We start from the raw sequence: 12,594 nt of genomic DNA, 5'->3' as shown, positions 1-12,594 counted from the left end.
CATTTGAGGAAGTTAAGTTAAAGGAGAAAGGACTGGAGGCAGGAAGATGTGGTAGGAGACAATGACATAGAGATACAGCTGAGGGATGACCAGGGTCTGAAGTAGGGGAAAGGAGCATGACGGGAAGTGTGAGAGGCAGTGTTAGTGAGGATCCAGTCAAAAAGCAGAAATTACTCTAGGTCTTTCCAAGACAAGGAAACAGAGTGAATTGATTACGTAGTGATGAAAATGATGAAAAGCCTAAGAAAGGACAATAGTGCAGTCCAGAAGCTACCAAAAGCACAAGTTACTGTCACACCTAGGCCAGAAGACAAAAGGAAGAGGTAGAGTTGCCAGGGCCAGAAGATGGTCCATCTGCTGGGAGACAGAGTCATAGCGGGGCTGGCATTACAGAGCAAGTGCTAGCAGAGGCAGAGTGAGAGGCTGAGCTACCCTGCCTTCTCCCTTCCTCCTACCTTCCAGGCTTCCAGTGGTGCCTCTCATTGCACCAAACCTCCTTGTTGGAAGGGGAATGTACTCTCCTATAGAACAGAAGGCAGACTGGGTATGGGCTTGAGGGCACATAGGTAAATAAATGGTCAGGATAAGGAGACACATTTTTTACAAACTTTTCAGAGGCAAGTTGACATAAGTTGAAGACTGTAGGTAAGACATTATATTGAGGGACCATATTAGATGCTGAGTTTCCTTAACTGTCCTATAGGACTACACTGGGAAGAAAGAGAATCAAAGTTGACCATTAGGTTTCCGAGACTCAGCAACCTCAAGCTGGTTGGATCTGTCCACCCCTCTCTCCCTTGAGAAGAGTCCTTTGGCCTGATAAGAACAACACTTGTCTAATTCCATGCAGGGGCTCCTACTGAAGAACTCGCTTCCTCACACTGGCTTTGGTGACAAGGTGTTACTAAATGAAAGATCTAAAGAAGTAGATCTGGGGGATGAGATTGAAGGTTCAGTGTCAGAAATGTTAGTTTTGAGGCACTTCTAGGATGCAAAAAATGACCAAGGCTAAAATTCAAGGGAGAGGTAGGTCATGGCTGAAGATATAAGTTGGGAGTCCTCGGAATACAGGGGATAAACTGATGAGATTACTCAGAGAAAGCATATAGAATGAGAGAAGATACAGATAAGTAAGAATCTCAGGAACAGCTGAACAGAAAGCTGTTGACAAAAAGGATGTCCATAAAAGAGACCAAAAGGAATGCCAGAGAGGAGAACCAGGAGCGTGCCGAGTCACAGAAGCCAAGAGTGGGCTCTTGAGCGAGTCTTAGCTCATTCCTTCCCCAAACCTACTGAACTTCTTTTCCGTGCAGGCACTGTTCCAGATGCTGTGGATACAGCACAGAGCAAAGCCACAAAATCTCTGCCCAGAGATGATGTACACTCTGTGTCAGTGTAGCAAAAAGGTCCAGCTAGATGAAGACCACTGGGTTGAAGAGAGGCCACGGGGTTGAAACTTACATGGCTCTGGTGGATCAATCAGTGAAATGCTTGGGGGAGCAGTTCCAACAGTGATAAACTCAGAAGACAGATCGCTATGCCCTGAGCAAATCGGAAATGATAGTGGGTATAAACTGTTCTTTTGAGAAGATATAGAAAATGGAAGGGGTCGTGGGGCACCTGATAGAGGGTAGCACGAGTCCAAATGAATATTTGTTTTCCTTTGACTAAGAGAGTCTTGCATGCATTTCTGGGCTAGCCACCAGAGAAAGGAAGCCTGGAAATACAATTCGAAAAAGTTGAAGATTGAAAGAGGATACTTGATGGAGCCAGGTTCTGAAGCAGATGGGAGGGGAGACTCTCAAAAATCCTTGCAAGCCAAGGACATCTTAGGTGTGCAGGTAGGAGGAAACTTTTCTTTTCTTTTCCTTTCTTTCCTTTCCTTTAAGATTTTACTTATTTGAGAGAAAGAGAGAGAGAGAGAGAGAGAAAGCATAAGCAGGGGGAGAGGGGCAGGGAGAGGGAGAAGCAGGTTCCCCACTGAGTGGGGAGCCAGATGAAGGGCTCGATCCCAGGACCTCGGGATCATCACCAGAGTGGAAGGCAGACACTTAACCACTGAGCCACCCAGGCACCCCAGGAGGAAGCTGTTCTGATAATGTTCCTTTTTCTAGGGACCTCTAAAATAGCACCCCAATTTGAAAGAACCTAAGGGTAGCACACACGTTTCACTGAATGTTAGAGAAGCAGGACAGGACTTTCCTCCTCCTTCCCCCGCTCTGTGCTCTCCACCCTGCTCTTCCCGTTGACTCTGTCTTGTCTTAGTGGCTAACACACGGGTGAAACAGCACCCAGAATGGCCTCCCCAGCCCATTCAGGGCCCCGCTTGCCACAGCTGTCCACCTAATCAGGTTTTTATCTAGGAACGTGGAAGAGCAAAACTGCCTGGGCGGCAGAGGTGCTCAGGATTCTGGGAGCAGCTTGTTCTCCAAGGCCCAGCATGCAGCTGGAGGGGAGCAGGCATCCCCTGGGCATCAAGCAGAGCAGAAGGGGGCATATCTTCAACTGTTAGTGTGGAGCACTGACCTGGGCGGCTCGCAGACACAAGGCAGCCCCAGCCTCTGAAACATCCTTCCCTAAAGAAGTATTTTCAGGCTAGCTAGAGCAGGTTTAGAAGGCACAGAGAAGGGTGCCCCTGCCCCTCCACCCCAGCCCTGCGCCTGGGGCACCTCACTGCCGCACTGCATCTTTCTCACAAAGACAGAACTGATTATAAAGAACCGATGTGAGGTGCGTTGATCTTCACTGACGGCAGGTGCAGCAGGGTGGCTCAGTCCATGGGGCGGAGACCATGTGGAAGGCGCCACCCTTCCCGGCTTCCCTGAGATCAATCACCAGCACGTGCTCCGTGTGATTTCATACATCAGGCAGGCTCCCGGAGTTCTCCAGGGCACATCTTTCCATCCTGATAGAGGAGTCAAAACAAACTCCACTGTCCTGAGACGGTGATGTCAGCCGCTCGCCACACACTTGAGGTTGCAAGCCAAGTCCTAAAACTATAATCATCTGAAACAATATAACAGAAAATCTCTAAAGGGTATAGATAAGAGAAAAGCTAGGGGTGTGTGGGTGTGTGTGTATGTAACTCTCTGTGTATATTAGTATTATATACATACACACACATACATACATATTCCAATATATGTGCATATGTATACGCACATGTATATTACACACACAAATATATTTACAGAGATGTGTGCATGTGTATGTATACTGGTATATGCAGATAGATAAATAGATAGATTGATTCAAATACACTCACATACCTAAATAATAGATGTGCACTAGGAAAGTCAGAAAATAATTGATTTCATTCAAGTGCTCACCCACCTTAAACAGAATAGTAAGTTGGAGTTTGGGTTTTTAAAAAATTACTTCTAATGTAGTTTGTTTGTGGTTACAAAACAACCAGATGGAAAGCAGTCTGGGGAAAAATCTGTTTCATCACTGGAGTGAACAAACACAATTAGAATGCTAGAAACATTAAATCTCATGAAACTGAACGGAACAGGGACTTTTTTTTGAATGGTGATCAGATGAATTACAGCCACCTAAGTTCGATAATCTCTTGAGACTCAATATTTCTTAGAGTGTCAGCTACAGACAAAAGAAAGGGAGCTGGCTAAATTGAAATCAGTCATTAATATTCATTTTTTAACTTGCTACAGCTGTAGCTACTGGGTCTGTCATCTTCACTTCCCATGTGGCAATCCATTTCTTTTGAAGAAAGCTGGATTGGCAAGCTTCCCTTACTCACTTACACATTCATTCATTCATTCATTCATTCATTCATTCATTTTCTTCTTAAAAGAAAAAAAATCCCCAGAGTGCTTTTCAAGTGACTTTTGAGCAACCTGACCTGAAAATAGTAGACATCTACTTATTGTTACTGTACAATTTTTTAAAAGTTCTGTGAGTATTTTAAGCACACTTTTTATTGATTACATTGGAACTACTAGGAGTTTTTAAAAGGAGGAACCATAGAATAATTCTTGCCATCATTTCAACAAAAGTCTAGAGTTAGTGCACATAGAACATTGAGCAAAAATATTCCTTAATTTTTTAACCAAATCATATTTTTACTATCAAGTTCACTTCTAATAAATATATCTTTTATTTTAAAAAGTAGAAAAAAACTAGAATCTTACCATATATAATCATATTAAACATTTGAATTTTCTCACCTTTTCATTTGTGTAGATTGCTAATTGTTATCAAGCTATATTAATAATGTTCTATTCTGCATTTTAGACTTAATATTATCTCCCTGTTATTTTTCTTTTTTTTTTAAGATTTTATTTATTAATTTGACAGAGAGATCACAGGTAGGCAGAGAGGCAGGCAGAGAAAGAAGAAGGGAAGCAGGCTCCCTGATGAGCAGAGAGCCTGATGTGGGGCTCGATCCCAGGACCCTGAGATCACGACCTGAGCCGAAGGCAGAGACTTTAACCCACTGAGCCACCAGGCTCCCCTCCCTGTTATTTTAGGTTGTTCCCATTTTTCCTGCGGCAAAGATCTTCAGTATATACTTTTTCCATATTTTGGATTGTCTCCTTTGGGTAGATTCCCAGAATTAGACTTACAGGTTTACATTGAATAAATCTTTTGTTATTGATATATTCTACTTTAGTGATTTTAAATTATTTAATAATTTAATATTATATATATAAATTTAATAATTTTCCCTGCTAGACCCCTGTTAGCATTGAAATAGTTTGCAGACCATCTGGGAGCCTTCCAAGTGGTTTCTTTTCTTTCTCTCACCTATGCCCCAAACAACATACCACACACAAATAGAGTGCCTAAAGCAATACTTTCTTTATGTTATTCCCGACACTATCACCAGAATTTCTCATTTAAAACACAAAGTTTGGGGCACCTGGCTGGCTCAGTCGAAAGAGCATGCAACTTTTGATCTTGGGGTCATGAGTCAAAGCCCCACATTTGGTGTAGAGATTACTCACATAAATAAAAACTTTTTTTAAAAAATCATGTAGTTGATCCCTAGTATTCCCAGATTCTGTATTTGCAAATTTGCCTAATGGCTAAAATTTATTTACAACCCCCAAATCAGTGTTCCCAGTGCTCCCCCAGACATTCATGGACATGCAGAGTGCTGAAAAGTCCGAGTCACTTGACATGTGTGTTCACAGTGGAGGTTAAGGCTCACGCAATCCATGAGTACGCTTTCCACAGTGTATTTAGTGTCATGTTTTTCACGTTTGTGTGCTTTTTGCTGGTGGTTTCACTGTTGAACGTGGCCTCCCCGTCTAGGGCGGAAGTGCTTTATAGTCTTCCTAAACATTAGGAGGCTGTGATATGCCTTTTGAAGAAATTTTATGGGTTGGATACATGGATGAACTCTACAGTGCTGCTGGTTATATGATCAATGTTGTGAGTCAACCATATACATTAAATAAGGTGTCTTTTACAGAAACACAAACTAAACAAAGTTATATACTGAGCAGTTGACACGTGCGTTGTGACCAGACTCCCAGGGATCGAACCCCATATTTCCCCTGGGAGGGGCCGTTCAGTATTCAATATTCACCAACTCAGTGTTACTGGTGACTCATAGAACATACCTGCCACAAAGAATAAAAATTGACTGTATTTGTATGCTTTGCTTAAAAGGCTTTAAAAACTCCTCATTCTTACAGTTTATATTCCTAAGTTTTTCATGTAAGGCCTACACCTTTACGCCCTGAATGACTTCTTTAACCGTATCTTTCTCTAATCCCAAGTGTGAAATTTTGTTGCTGAGAAAGATTAACCTACAATTGTGAGTAGGCTTTAGTTCTGCCAACAAAAGGCTATCTGGCAATAAAAACAAATTCTGCTTTGAGATAAATTCTACAGCAAAATGGCCCTTATTTCTGAGGTACCTTAGAAAAAGGCTCTTGCTCTTTTATTTCTCTTGGCAGCAACTTGTCACAGTCTTTGTTTCTAGAAAAGTGTTTTGTTATTACCATGTTACTGCTTCATTTGGGGTCCTAGAACCACCTTGGACTCTGGTCATTCACATCAAAGTGAGCTCCTAGTGGACTGATGCAAACTCTGACCCTCTCTCAGAGTGTACTCAGCTCCACAGCCAGAGATGGTTCCAGAAACCATAGCCAAATAATGATATCACAGAGTGGAGGCTTGGCAGGTGGGTACTAACATTTTTAATGGGTTTTCAGAGGTGTTTTGGCACTAAGAATTGAAAATCATGGGATTGGACATGTATTCAACTCCAAGTAGATTTTCTGCTCTAATATCAACCTTTTCCATCATCCCAAACCTTCAGTAGTCTGATATGTCTTTCCAGCCTGTATGACAGTATTGAGGGAAATAAACAGAGTGTGGCTTCCACATGCACCTCTCAGCTGATGACAGTGCAAAGGAGCATGATTGTGCCAAGCCGCTAGCTCAGTGATCCTGGCACTCTAGGGGGTGACTGGCAGCGTGGACGTAGGTGGCAGTAGGAAGGATGAGAGGGACAAGACAACACCCGCAGTGTGGAACAGGCTCAGGAGCAAACAGATGCAACAAACATGCTTCGCTAGACACACTTCAGGGTCAGGTTCAGATCTCAGCTATGTGCCCTTTCCGGACATGTCACTGCAATGGAGCCCCACTGCTTACATGATGAAGTCCCAACTTCTTCAACCTCAAACTCATAAACTTGTCCCAGACCTCCTTCCCCAACCAGTTTCTTCTACCCAATCCCAATCTTCGCCATTCTCCAGCCCTGCACTTTCTTTCTAGCCTCGGTCCACTGAGCCTGTGAGGGTTACACTTCTCTTTTTCTCAATGGTTATTCCCACTGAACTATCGTCTTCACTGGGCCTTTCCAGAACCACTCAGACCAGCACAGGGTTACCTACACTTTCCTGGGTGCTCCTATTGTACACTCTCATCCTGACTCTAGAACTCCCTGTACTGGACTATGAGCATTCGTTTCTGTCTGCCTCCTCAGCCAGCCTACAGAGGTCACTGAGCACAGTCCTTCTCCTGTTTGCATCTTACATCAGCCTGGTGCCTGGCCTGCAGAGGGGCTCATGTGTGTGACCTGATGACTACATGAGTAAATGCGGGGACATATTTTTGAGATGTTAATTGAGGTAATTTTATCTCAGGGTCGGTAGTTCTCTGTTAACCTTTGGTGGGCTCAGAATGTGGGATTCCTTTTAAAGTTAGTGGGTAAGTAGGTGGCAAGACTTGCTGTTCTAGGGAAGAAGGCAATGACGTGAGAGACGTTCCAAATAGACACTAAAAGGAAGTGGATGGCTCACTCCACCCGGCCCAATGGAGAGAGGGAAGGAGAGAAAAATGGAAGTCCAGAAACCAAACACTTAGTCGAGGATGTTCTGATTTTCCTTCAAATAAAATCCCAAATAGGAAGGTCCTGTTAGTTGTAGGGAAAGAGAAAGCAGAGGGATCTTGTATCCCATTACCCAGCTAAAAGTCTGGGAAGAGACACACAGGGTGGCCCCAAGCAAACAGCAGGCACCAACCTTGAGGGAAGGTGCTCTCTCATTGGTGCTCCCAAGTTCCCATTCCTCCTCTGTAGCTGAAAGGTAACTGCCATGATGATGACAGAAGACAATGGTGAGGCTACTTCTACACAGAGGCCATGGCATGGACAACATAAGCCAAAGGCCCAATGCAGAATTCGGCTAAGACATGGAGGAGCTCACGGTAGCAGCAGGAGCTGAGGAGAGGCTCAGTCGGCAAGGGAGGACCCCCAGGCCCTGACAAGCCAAGAGAACAGGCCATAGATCAGCAGCCTTGGGCTTCAGCCGCAGACACCAGCACAGCCCTGTGACCAAAGGACACCTGGAGGACTTTTGTGAAGTCTAGAAAGTCCAAAAAATCTGTCTGTGGACACCAAGTCATATCCATATCTGATCATAGTTACTTCCTTGGGAAGAGCAGGGATCGGGGAAGAAATCTAAAAATACAGTATTGCTGTGGAAAAGAACAAGGTAAAACATAAAAAGCAATTAGGGAGTATATTTACCTGACCAGGTGTATATTTACCTCCCACCTCCTCTTTATCCAAAGTGAGAACCTGGGAAGAGGATTTGCCCAGCTAAACACAGAACTATATTTGGGGGGCATATGGATTGCTGTACACTGAACGAATTTTTCAACCCTACTACTGATGAAAAAAAAATACATAAAAGAGAAGGAATCAGGCAAATAATCTGGTGAAAAAGGCACCCAGCAATAGCAACAGGGATGGTGTTCTGGAGACTTCTGTGCCATTCTGAATAGAAGAGAGGCCCCTGGTCTTCTGACCTTCTTGAAGTGGCATCTAGAAGAGATAAGTATTCCTCACCCACCTATGTATTATTCCAAAACATGTCCTCCAATATCATAGCTTATTAATTCTTTTCTTTTTTTTTTAAAAGATTTTATTTATTTATTTGACAGAGAGAGATCACAAGTAGGCAGAGAGGCAGGCAGAGAGAGAGAGGAGGAAGCAGGCTCCCCGCCGAGCAGAGAGCCCGATGTGGGGCTCGATCCCAGGACCCCGAGATCATGACCTGAGCCAAAGGCAGTAGCTTAACCCACCGAGCCACCCAGGCGCCCGCTTATTAATTTTTGAAGACAGTGTCAGCAACAGATTGTACTGGGAGAGTCACCTCCTATCTTTAGTGGTGTCAGCGTCCACATGGCCGTCAATCACAGGATGTTAGCAGAGATAGGAAGTTTTGAAGACCTGATTAAATATTTTGACTAGAAATCTGCCTTTGCTTTGACAGAACATCCTAGCATGAAACAAATATTTACCAGAAATATTCCTAAAGGAGGATATGGTTCTATCTGTAACATAGAACCCACTAACTCCTTCCTTCCCTAAGCACCAGTTTTCTGTCTTGAGAATTTAGGCTCCTTGGGTCACTTGTAATGGCCACTTACTGAGAATGGCACACCCGGTAAAAGGAAAAAGCTCCAAGACTCCAAGCACGGCCATCCAGGAGTGCTCGGCAACCCGTGTTCAAGATCCAAGCTGCTTCAGTGGCCAAAGTCATCTTCCTGCTTCCTGAGGAAAGGACAGTCTGAGATGAGAATTCATATGCAAATACTTTATTTGGGAGATGTAGGAAATACTTGCAGAGGAACAGGGCAGAGAATAGAGGAGTAGGCAGGTAATAAAAGGCTGTGGGATTAAATCATTATTGCTGTGGGTGACTGAGGCTTTATCTTGCAGGGAAACTGGAGGAAATGGTGAGAAACAGAAACCCAGAGGAATCCAACCTCAGGGGCTAGGGACCACGTTAGTGTTTATATATGGATTCCTGTGAGCTGGTGAGTGAAGGCTGTTCCTGAGAGGTGCTTATTTCCTGGTACTTCCAGCCTGCTCTAAGTTCTACAAATAGGGCTTTTTTCCCACCCCCCTTCTTCTTCTTCTTCTTTTCTTTTTTTTTAATTTTATTCCAGAATTCATTGTTTATGCACCACACCCAGTGCTCCATGCAATACGTACCCTCTATAATACCCACTACCAGGCTCATACAACCTCCCACCGCCCTCCCCTCCAAAACCCTCAGTTTGTTTCTCAGAGTCCACAGTCTCTCATGCTTCATCTCCCCCTCTGATTTCTCCCAACTCCCTTCTCCTGTCCTTCTCCCCATGTCCTCCATGTTATTCCTTATGCCTCACAAGTAAGTGAAACCATATGAGACTTGACTCATTTCACTCAGCATAATCTCTTCCAGTCCCATCCATGTTGATACAAAAGTTGGATATTCATCCTTTCTGATGGAGGCATAATACTCCATTGTATATATGGACCATATCTTCTTTATCCATTCGTCCGCTGAAGGGCATCTTGGTTCTTTCCACAGTTTCGCAACTGTAGCCATTGCTGCTATGAACACTGGGATACAGATGGCCCTTCTTTTCACTACATCTGTATCTGTGGGGTAAATAACCAGTAGTGCAATTGTAGGGTCATAGGGTAGCTCTTTTTTTTTTTTTTAAGATTTTATTTATTTATTTGACAGAGATCACAAGTAGGCAGAGAGGCAGGCAGAGGGGGAGACAGGCTCCCTGCTGAGCAGAAAGCCTGATGCAGGGCTCCATCCCAGGACCCTGGAATCATAGCCTGAGCTGAAGGCAGGGGCTTTAACCCACTGAGTCACTCAGGCGCCCCAGGGTAGCTTTATTTTTAATTTCTTAAGGAATCTCCACACTGTTTTTCAAAGTGGCTGCACCAACTTGCATTCCCACCAACAGTGTAAGAGGGTTCCTTTCTCCACATTCTCTCCAACACTTGTTGTTTACTGTCTTGTTGATTTTGGCCATTCTAACTGGTGTAAGGTGGTATCTCAATGTGGTTTTGATTTGAATCTCCCTGATGGCTAGTGATGATGAACATTTTTTCATGTGCCTGTTAGCCATTTGGATATCTTCTTTGGAGAAGTGTGCTCATGTCTTCTGTCCATTTTTTGACATGATTATCTGTTTTGGGTGTGTTGAGTTTGAGGAGTTCTTTATAGATCGTGGATATTCAGTCCTTTGTCTGTAGTGTCATTTGTGAATATCTTCTCCCATTCCGTGAGTTGCCTCTTTGTTTTGTTGACTGTTTCCTTTGCTGTGCAGAAGCTTTTGATCTTGATTAAGTCCCAGAAGTTCATTTTTGCTTTTGTTTCTTTTGCCTTTGGAGATATATCTTGAAAGAAGTTGCTGTGGTAGATGTCAAAGAGGTTACTGCCTATGTTTTCCTCTAGGATTCTGATAGACTCCTGCCTCATGTTGAGGTCTTTTATCCATTTCAAGTTTATCTTTGTGTATGGTGTAAGAGAATGGTCGAGTTTCATTCTTCTACACACAGCTGTCCAAATTTCCCAGCACCGTTTATTGAAGAGACTATCTTTTTCCCACTGTAAATAATCTTCGACAAAGCAAAAGGCCTTTAGATTCAGAGACATGGATACTGGCCGCCGGAGTCAGCCAGAACCACTGAAGGGCTGGGGGGAGATGGGGAGGTGAGGAGTGGGAGATAGTGCTGGTTCTGGCTTCCCCTCACCAGCAGCTGAGGAAAGATGGTCTTCCCTCCAGGGCTCAGCATGAATGTGTCTCAGCCTCTCAGCCTCTGCTTTCTTGCTTCATCCAGCTGTACCGTATTTCCTAGTTTTAATTCCAGAGAGAGAGTGATTCAAAGAGAATCTGACTGACAAACTTCCCTTGCCATCATCCTTGGCACAGAGCTGATCAATTTGGGCCAGTTCAGACAGCCTCTGGGCTGGTTGTCCTAGGTGGGGTAGGACAGCCCTGGCTCCAGTCTCTGAGGGTGACAGTCAAGTGACACAGAGCATGAGCACTCCTCCCGGGGAAGAGGATTGGAGCTGTGAGCAGGATAGCCCCTCCAACACTGCCCTCCGCCCCCGCGCCCACAGGCATTGCACACATTCTGTTCTGACACAGAAATGGCAGAGTTATGCCATTGTCAGTCGCACGCTAGCTTTCACCTCACTGGGAGGAACAGGTGATGCTTGAAGTCATTAGAATCCCTAACCTGAAACTGTGCTTTTCCATATTTATGTTTCCCTTTAGCACTGAGTGTGTTTCTTTGGCTCGTCCTAATTTAAGACTCACATTCTACCTCTCACCATTCCTCTCTTCTCATTTGACTATTTTCATGAACGGAAGCCCGACGTATGTGCAGTAGGATTTCACCATATGGAGAACTGCTGTAATTCTTTTTTTTTTTTTTTTTTTAAGATTTCATTTATTTACTTGATAGAGAGAGAGAGACAGTGAGAGAGGGAACACAAACAGGGGGTGGGTCAGAGGGAGAGGGAGAAGCAGGATCCATTCCAGGATCCTGGGACTATGACCTGAGCCAAAGGCAGATGCCCAACGACTGAACCATCCAGATGCCCCAAGAACTGCTGTAGTTCTTGGTTTCCAGGAGTACATACCATTTAGATGTGGGGACACTTTTCTAATGGAACCCCTGACTACCATCTTTATGCTCCCCGAGAGGCCTCTCTCTCCCAGTTACTCTCCCCGCCACATTTTCCTTGTACTAATTTTTTTTTTGCTGTCATTTTTTTAATGTTAATTTCTTGACTCCTCACATAAGCTTCATAAAGACAGATGCCAGAATGAAGTGTTCACATTTATATTTGTTGACTGAAGTTATCATTAAGGCAAGTACCATAAAGGTTTTTGTTTTGTTTTGTTTTTTTGGTTTTGGTTTTTCTAGGAAAGGGTGTGGGGAAATGAGTTTGGACATATCCAGTGGCATCTGTGGTTTGGTCCCTAATGTGACAAGGCCATGTACTGGGCTGGCGCCTGGCCATGGGCCGTGTGGAATCAGCAGACAGAACTGAAGTTGTGGCTCAGTCCTCATCAGCATGGCTCAGATTGGCAAAGCCTCGCCTTGGAGATGAAAGGTTTGTGAGGAACCATCAGGAAGCTAATGGGATAGGGGCAAGTGAGCTGGGAGGTGAACAACATGGAACATCTGGCAGCCATCAGGGCAAAGGGCAGAGGGTAACCCACTCAGACCTGCCTCTTGGATGAACAGAGTGGGTCCCGCTCTGAACTAGCTCTGGGAGAGGAGAATTCCAAGTCAGGGAAGGAATTCAC

The sequence above is a fragment of the Mustela putorius genome, unplaced genomic scaffold (assembly GCF_011764305.1).
Source record: "Mustela putorius furo isolate JIRA1106 unplaced genomic scaffold, ASM1176430v1.1 tig00003983_pilon_pilon_pilon, whole genome shotgun sequence".
Taxonomy (NCBI): Eukaryota; Metazoa; Chordata; class Mammalia; order Carnivora; family Mustelidae; genus Mustela; species Mustela putorius.
The sequence above is the reverse complement of the archived record's forward strand: the minus strand, read 5'-3'. Positions refer to the sequence as shown.